The sequence below is a fragment of the Hevea brasiliensis genome, chromosome 1 (genome assembly GCF_030052815.1).
Source record: "Hevea brasiliensis isolate MT/VB/25A 57/8 chromosome 1, ASM3005281v1, whole genome shotgun sequence".
NCBI classification, from domain to species: domain Eukaryota; kingdom Viridiplantae; phylum Streptophyta; class Magnoliopsida; order Malpighiales; family Euphorbiaceae; genus Hevea; species Hevea brasiliensis.
Genome location: NC_079493.1, coordinates 80048708 through 80058531, shown reverse-complemented (window position 1 = coordinate 80058531; position 9824 = coordinate 80048708).

The following is a 9824-nucleotide window of genomic DNA, read 5'->3' as shown; positions in this document are numbered from 1 at the left end:
GTCTGTAGTTGGAAATCCATGTTGAAGTCAAGATGTTCCAATTGCTCAATCAGCCGAATCATCTTGTGGACATGATCCCCAACATTCTGTCCCTCAGACATCCTCATACGGAATAGTTGTCTAGATATCTCATACCTAGCAATCCTGCTGTGCTCACCATACAACTCTTGTAGGTGAAGGAGGATCTCACTCGCACTCTACATGTTCTCATGTTGCTTCTGTAACACGTAGCTCTTATATCATGCTCCTTCCACTTGTCCAAAGTTTCATGTTCCTCTTGTGTGGCCTCTGGAGGTAAGGGACCAGGAACATTTGAATCTAGAACATATCCTATATGTTCAAGGTTCAGGACAAGTTTCAAATTTCTTAGCCAATCAGACAGATTAGGTCCTGTCAACCTATTGTGATCAAGTTTGCTTAAAAGGATATTGGATGGTGGTGGTTGTTCTGTGCTCATTTTTATCAGAAAATTAACTGCAGAAAATAACCAGATTAATTAGTAAATGTATCATGTAATTAACCAAAATTATTATGGTCTTTTAATCAAATTGGTCCTCCCACTAACTTAGCGAATCCTGCACTTCCAAAGTAGAAAATGGAAATCCTAGTTGGATGGATTTCTAGTGGGTGATTGAAGTCTTATAATTCTATTGATCATCATCAGGTACATCCATTATTGGAATTACAATAAACTATAAGTGAGCAACTCCTTGCCCATCACATCTCATGTGAGGTTCAATATTTTACCTAGCCCCTAATGCTCAAAATATCAGGTACATCCATTATTGACTTATCTTGCATTAGTTAAGTTGATCCCATTGAGCCAGTAATTATGCAAATAATTTTAATGTCCTTAGGTACATCTAATATTGGCCACCAAACCATTTACATATTTACAACATGTCATGCTTAACAATTATTCTTAAGAAAATCTCTTAAATTAATTGCATCTTATGCAACTATTTAAAATTTCTTAAAATAATTGCCCCAATGGAGAGCCTATGTTATAATTACTTTAATTATAGCATTTCTAACTTAATCATTTGTTTGGAAGATTTTATGGTCATTCTAATTGCTATTAAGGTCTCACTTTGCACATTATCCAATTAGCATGCATATATCATATAATAGCATACATTCCCATACATCTCATGCATTCATGGATAAGCAATAAATATGGTATGATCATGGACTTTCTAAGGGATTCAATTCTGAGCCACCAAGAAATGAATCAGGGCATTCCTAGGTGCATTTCATTCATTCATTCATTTTACAAGAGTTGCTGAAGGAGTACATAATCAACACTTGATCTTGAATTCCTCCCACTAGTCCCACCAATGCTCTTGACCTCCTTGAACTTCTTGCAATCCAATATTACATGGTAATCCTTGGCATACCAAGGTGAATTTACAAGAACTTAAATAAATGAAATTACAACCCAAAAATTATTACAAACTTAATAATACATGCCCAAAATAAATTAAAATAAATTAATTAATTTACAATCCCAAAGAAACATAAAAGAAATAAATCAAATCACATTGGTCTTTTATAGTCTATGATCATCCATCATGCATATCACTATTTAATAATTAAATAAAACATACATACTTAAATTAAATTGAATATCTCATATTCAACTTAAAAATCCAGATTTGAATGATTCAAATAAATTTAAAAATTCAGATTTGAATCTCATTCAAACAAATTTAAAAATTCAGATTTGAATCACATTCAAACAACTTTAAAAATTCATATTTGAATCACATTCAAACATTTTTTTTAAAAAATCAGATTTGAATCACATTCAAACATTTTTTGAAAAATCAGATCTGAATTTTATTCAAACAATTTTTAAAAATCAGATTTAAATATGATTCAAACAACTTTAAAAATTTAGATTTGAATCACATTCAAACAACTTTTAAAATTCAGATTTGAATCACATTCAAACAATTTTTAAAATTCTGATTTGAATCATAATTTAATTGTGTGATTAAAATTCTAATTAAACAATTTAATTAGACATAGGATGAGCTTTTAGATCATACAATAATTGTAAATTAAAAAGCAAACCTTGCGCCACCTTGAAGAACCATTGTTGCCGCCACCAATGGTGGCTTCACCTTGTGTGCCGCCACACATCCATTGCAACCAGCAATGGATCAATCATCTCATGATCAAATCACACAATTAAATCATATAATCAACAATCTAAATGGCAAATATAGTGGCTCTGATACCAATTGAAGGAACGGAAGCGTGAAAAACACAAGTTTATACCATTGAATTCAAAAATTTTCACCTAGGGTCACATGCATCATGCAAGATTTATTTTTATCTATTTGATTTCAATGATAAACAACATATTAAAACTCTTTTAATATGTTTTTGGATCTGTATTTGCCATTTAAGATTTTAAAATTAATCAGATTAATTTTAGAACCCTAGATTAAATCAAGAACGATTACACTAACCTCTTGATGCACTGCAGCGTGTCTGCGCCTTTGAGATTCATCTTCAGGACACCAGATGTTGTCCCTCTAGCTTGTCCACACCAAGAACACCTATGGCAGCCCTTGAACAGCTTCTAAAGCTTTTTCTATTAATTAGAAATTCAAGTTCTGCCTTTTAATAGATTAGAGATGTAAACAGGACACTAGAAACAATTTATAGTGTTCTTAATTCAAGAGATTGATGGCTAATCTCTTTGAATTAATGAGAGATGAAGAAGAATAGATAAAAAGCCTCAAAGTGGCGTGACAAAGGAGAGGAGTGGCTGCTGGTTATTTTTTCTTTTAATAACCACACTTAAATAGCTAGGTTAACACATTAAACCCTTGCCACATGTCACCCTTTGATTAGCTCTAGGTTTAAGTGACCCAATCACATTGTGCCAAGTGTTAAACCTATATTTAATCTTGATTTTAATCATCTTACATGATTAAAAAACATTTGGCAAGCTTATGTGTAATCCCATGTGTCACCATCTCATGGTGCCACGTGTCAAACTGTGAAATGACTAAAATGCCCCTGTGTCTTAATTTTGAGTTCTTAACCCAAAATAATTATTTTTTCTTCTTCTAATTAATTTATATCTAATATAAATTAATTAATTAATCTCTATTAATTAATTTCTCATTAACTAAATTTATATTTAAACACTTTAAATATAAATTTAATTTATACTACACATCCAATAATGTAGATTTGGTTTCAAGTCATGCTAGGGACTTTGCAATTTAATTGCAAACCAAACCTATTTAATTAATCAATTAAACTCTTCAATTAATTAATTAAATCATATTTAAATAGGTGATAACTTGTGTATGTGTGTGACTTACGAGGCTCATCACTAATTGGCAATGAGACATGATATCAACTCTTAATATCATCAGAACTCTTTCTTACCATAAATGATTTCTCTAAATCATTTTATGAACCTCATAGACCATGGTTAACACCTAGCATAGCATGCCATGGCCACCCAATTAGTAATAAGGTTTACCTTAAATGAACTTATAATCATATGTTACCATGCACTAGAATCTCTCTGTTACAAAATCCCAACTCAAGCTGGAGTCATGGTTTATGTCAAACTCCATTTGCTATGAATATTATGTTCTCTTTTAATTCCAGTTCTTGATTAAAAAGATTTTCTCATCAGAAACTCTTTTCTGAATAAATCTATCTGTCCTGGCCAGGAACTTGAAACATCAAGAACAATTAAATGAACATAGGATTTTATCTCTATTTACTTAGAGGAACAGATTCCATCTTGATCAACACCTACCTCCATATATAACTAGTAGGAGCCAACACATGCCCATATACCCATACATAGTACAAGTATGAAAGCAGTATCAAACTCAAACTACCTATATACAAGATAACTGTGCTATCTCAGGTCTAAAGATTATATGCACTGATATGATTTATGACAAAACATTGACAAGAGTAAACTCTATGTGCTTGTCATAAGTGTCACTGGTTCGGCCTACTTATCATTTATAAGTGCCTATCATGTTTGTTATATGGCATGAGACTCACCATTCCATCTTATTTATATCTCATGTAAATAACTTGGGAACAAACATGAATACAATCTTTCTGGATAAGTCATGTCATTATTATGAAGTATCCTCGATTGTGAATCTATTTATGATACTTTGTGCTAGAAATATTGTCACTCATATTCTTAACAACTTAAGAATAATATTTCTAACAAAATATTAATGGACCTTTTCTATTACACATAAATATATTATGTAAACGGAAAAGTGGAAATGCCTTTTATTAATAAAAATATGTACAAGATACATACTAAATGATATGCTCTAGGGCATACTACTAACAAGGGCAAGATCGATGCTGATAAAGGCAAGGGAAAGTGTTTCCACTGCCAGAAGGATGGGCACTAGAAAAAAAACTGCCCAGAGTATCTTGCTTCTCTGAAGGACAAGAAGGATAGACCTTCAGAAGGTATGTCTGTATCTTGTTATTTAGATTTTGATAATACTCATAGTTTATCTACGGCTTGGGTTTTAGATACTTGTGCCAGTTCTCATATTTCTTATGATATGCTGGAACTTACAAACAGTAGCAGCTTGCATGCTCAAGATGTTAGACTCCGGATTGGTGATGGCTCAACTATTGAAACTTTAGCCATAGGATCTAAATCTTTATACATGTGTGGACATGTTTTGTGTTTAAATAATATTTTATATGTACATGATGCTTTTAAGAACATCATTTCTATATCTAGTTTGACTAGAAATGGTTATGAATTTCAGTTCACAAATGATGTTTACAATATTTATTTTAGAAATAAATATGTTGGCTTGGGTTATATGCATGATGGTCTTTATTATTTGGATAATAATGATGAACACAAATTGAATGCAAGCAATCTAAATGAATGTAATGCCATTATGAAAATCAAATCTAGTCCAAAACATCTTTAGCACTTAAGATTAGGACACATTGCAGAAGATAGGATTACAAAATTGGAGCAAATGGAGATTTTATCCTCATTAGGTTCTAAGCATACTCCAACTTGTGAATCCTGCCTTCAAGGAAAAATGACTAGATCACCTTTTGTTGGACAAGGGTTAATAGTTGAAAATATTTTGGACTTGATACATAGTGATGTATTTGGTCCATTTAAGAAAATGGCTTGAGGCAGTTTTCATTACTTTATTACCTTTACTGATGATAAATCAAGGTTAGGGTATTTGTATTTGATGAAATATAAACATGAATCCTTTGAAAAGTTCAAGGAATTTAAATGTGAAGTAGAAAATCAAAGAGGAAAAAGTATTAAAACTCTTCAATCAGATCGTGGAGGTGAATACTTAAGTACTGGATTTGATGAATACTTGAAAAAGCATGACATTATCTCCCAACTGACTCCTCTAGGAATGCCACAACTGAATGGTGTATCTGAAAGGAGAAATCGTACACTATTAGATATGGTACGCAGTATGATGAGCTATACTGATATGCTAGTCTCCTTTTGGAGATTTGCATTAGAATTAGCTTTGCATATTGTGAATAGAATTCCATTAAAATCAGTTTCTTCCACACCTTATGAGATATGGCATGGAAGAAAATCGAGTTTTAAGCATGTTAAGATTTGGGTTTGTCTAGCTTACATTAAAAAGCTGAACACTGATAAATTGGAAATTAGATCAGAAAAAGGTCGATTTGTTGGATATCCAAAAGAAAGTTTTGGATATTATTTTCATTTGCCTACATCACAAAAGGTTGTGGTAAGCAGAGATGCCATATTTCTTGAACAACAGTTTATTAAAGAAGGTGGCAAAGGAAGGCAAATAGAGTTAGAATTGGAGAATTCTGACCAACCAACAGATTAAATGGATATAGATCCATCTAGTCAATCTACATTTATTAATGAAATATCTACAGTAATTCCTCGTAGATCAATCAGGATATCTCACTCACCAGTGAGATATGGTTTTCTTCATGAAGATGAATAAGAGTTGTTTACTCATGAAGGTTAGATCATGGAGATGATCCACTTACCTATGAAAAAGCTATATCAGATATAGACTCTTTAAAATGGATTAAAGCTATGAAATCTGAAATTGATTCCATGCATAAGAATCAAGTTTGGGACCTTGTTGACCCACCTGAAGGTATTGTACTTATAGGGAATAAATGGGTTTTCAAGAAGAAAGTTGGTTCTGATGGAAAGGTAGAGACCTATAAAGTAAGGCTGGTAGCGAAAGGGTTTCGCCAAAGGCAAGAAATCAATTATGAGGAGACTTTATCGCCTGTTGCCATGCTTAAATCAATTAGGGTTCTATTAGCAATAGCTGCATACTATAATTATGAGATTTGGCAAATGGATGTCAAAACAGCTTTTCTCAATGGATACATCGATAAAAACATTTTCATGGAACAACCTAGGGGTTTTGAATCCCAAGATGGTTCCAAGGTGTGCAAGCTAAAGTGATCCATTTATGGGTTAAAACAAGCTTTGAGGAGTTGGAACATCCGTTTTGATGAAGCCATAAAGTCATTTAGTTTTATAAAAAATGTGGATGAACCATGTGTGTATAAGAAGGTTAGTAGAGTGATGTCACTTTCCTTGTCTTATATGTGGATGATATTCTGTTGATAGGTAATGACATAGGTATGTTGACAACTGTCAAGGTATGGTTGTCAAATACATTCTCCATGAAAGACTTAGGGGAGGCAACCTATATTCTTGGAGTTCGCATCTATAGAGGTGCAGTTAGTTAGAAGAGTTCCAAATAGAGTACGACTACTGATTCCAATATAGAGGCTGAGTATATTACTGCATCAGATGCTGCAAAAGAGGCAGTTTGGATAAAGAAGTTTATGGCAAAACTTGTAGTAGTTCCTTCCATTGAGTCAGCAGTTCCTCTTCACTGTAACAATAATGGAGCGATCATATAGGCTAAGAAACCCTGGTCTCATAAGAAATCCAAACACATAGAAAGCGTTACCACATTATTAGAGAGATAGTTGGGTGAGGTGATGTAGCCATGCAGAAAATAGCATTAGTTGAAAATCCAGTTGATCCATTCACAAAGCCTATGTCACAAACTCAGTTAGACTGACATCTTGAGAAGATGGGTCTAAGATATTATAATAAATGGCTCTAGTACTAGTGGGGAGATTGTTAGTAGTATGCCCTAGAGCATATCATATTGCATGTATCTTGTACATATTTTATTAATAAAAGGCAATTTCACTTTTTTGTTTACATAATATATTTATGTGTAATAGAAAAGGTCCATTGATATTTTATTAGAAATTCTATTCTTAAGTTGTTAAGAATATGAGTGACAGTATTTCTAGCACAAAATATCATAAATTGGTTCACAATCAAGGATACTTCACACAGGACATGACTTATTCAGAAAGATTGTAATCATGTTTGTTCCCAAGGTATTTATATGAGATATAAATAAGATGGAGTGGTGAGTCTCATGCCACATAACAAACATGATAGGCACTTATACATGATAAGTGGGCCGAACCAGTGATGCTTATGACAAGCACATGGAGTTTACTCTTGTTAATGCATTGTCATATATCATATTAGTGCATATAATCTTTAGACCAGAGATAACACAATTATCTTATATATAGGTGGTTTGAGTTTGATACTACTTTCATACTTATACTGTGTATGGGTATATGAGCATGTGTTGGCTCCTACTAGTTATATATGGAGATAGGTGTTGATCAAGATGGAATCTATTACCCTAAGTAAATCGGGATAAAATCCTATGTTCATTTAATTGTTCTTGATGTTTTAAGTTCCTAGCTAGGACAGACAGATTTAGTCAGAAAAGAATTTCTGATAAGAAAATCTAATTAATCAAGAACTGGAATTAAAAGAGAACATAATGTTCATAGCAAATGGGGTTTGACATTAACCATGACTCTAGCTCGAATTGGGATTTTGTAACGGAGAGATTTTAGTGCATGGTAACATATGATTAAAGGTTCATTTAAGATATTCCTTGTTCCTGATTGGGTGGCCATGGCACGATATGCTAGGTGTCAACCATGGTCTATGAGATGCCTAAAATGATTTAGAGAAATCATTTATGGTAAGAAAGAGTTCTGATGATATTAAGAGTTAATATCATATCTCATTGCCAATTAGTGATGAGCCTAGTGAGTCACACACATACACAAGTCAATCACTAAGTAAAACGTGATTTAATTGATTAATTAAAGAGTTTAATTGATTAATTAAATAGGTTTGGTTTGCAATGAGATTGCAAAGTCCCTAGCATGGCTTGAAACCAAATCTAGGTTATTGGATGTATAGTAAAAGTTAAATTTATATTTAAAGTGTTTAAATATGAATTTAATTATGAGAAATTAATTAATGGAGATTAATTAATTAATTTATATTTGATATAAATTGATTAGAAGAGGAGAAATAATAATTTTGGGTTAAGAACTCAAAATTAAAACATAAGGGTAATTTGATCATTTCATATGGTGACATGTGGCACCATGAGATGGTGACACATGGCACCATATAAGCTTGCCATTTATCTTCCTATCATCTAAGATGATCAAAGTCAAGATTAAGTCTAGCTTTGACACTTGGCTTAATGTGATTAAGTCAATTAAAAATAAGATGCAATGTGGTGGTGACATGTGGCAAAGGGTTTAAGTGATTATTTGACCTAATTATAAAAGGGAAAGAAAGTAAAAACAAAACACTCTCTCTTGTCTCTCATGTGTGATGGCAGAAAGGTTCTCTCCATCTCCTCTCTTCTTTTCTCACTTGATTCAAAGAAAAATCCTTTAGTTTCTTTGAATTAAAATTGCTAGGAATTGTTTCTAGTGTCCTATACAATATATAACCTCTCTAAAAGCAAAACACCAAATTATAATTGGTTGGCAAGGCTTGAGAAGCAAAATTGGGGGCTGTCATTGGTGATCTTAATGTGGACAAGCTAGAGGGATAACACTTGGCGTCCTAGAAGCTTCCTAAAGGTGTCAATTGCATCCATAGTGCATTAAAGAGGTTAATGCCCAAATTTCTCTTTCAAATTAGGGTTTAATTGAATTAATTTGTTAATTCACAATCTTAAATGACAAATAAAGATCCTAATACATATTAAAAGCGTTTTAATATGCAATTGAGCATTGAAATTAATTAGGCACATAAGAGATGTGGCATGATGCATAAAACCCTAGAAGAAAAATTTTGAAATTCAATGCTCCAATGCACTAATTACCATGCTTCCGCTCCTTCAGGGGATACATAGGCAGTTTAGGACTGTGGTCCTAAATATGAATCCATAACATTTTAAGACATATGTTTTTAGTAAGTCCTTAGATGTTGTTTAGGGCATATGGCATAATTGTGCAAGGTGTAAAAGAACACGCATCAACATATCACCTGTAGGTGTGTACGGAGTAGAAGAATATGCATCACCACAGTTTTAAGTGTCGAACTATGAGTGGGTCTGATTCTTCTTCAGGATAGCTAGGGGGATACATAGGTAGTTTAGGACTGCGGTCCTAAATACGAACCCATAATATTTCATGACTATTATTTTTTGGTAAGTCCTTAGACGTTGTTTAGGGCATATGGCATAGTTGTGTAAGGCATAAAAGAACACGCATTAACATGTCACCTATAGGTGTGTAAGGCGTAGAAGAACATGCATCACCACAGTTTCAAGTGTTGAACTACAAGTGGATCTGATTCTTCCTTAGGATAGCAAGGGGAATACATAGACAGTTTAGGACTGCGGTCCTAAATACGAATCCACAACATTTCAAATCACACAGTTGCC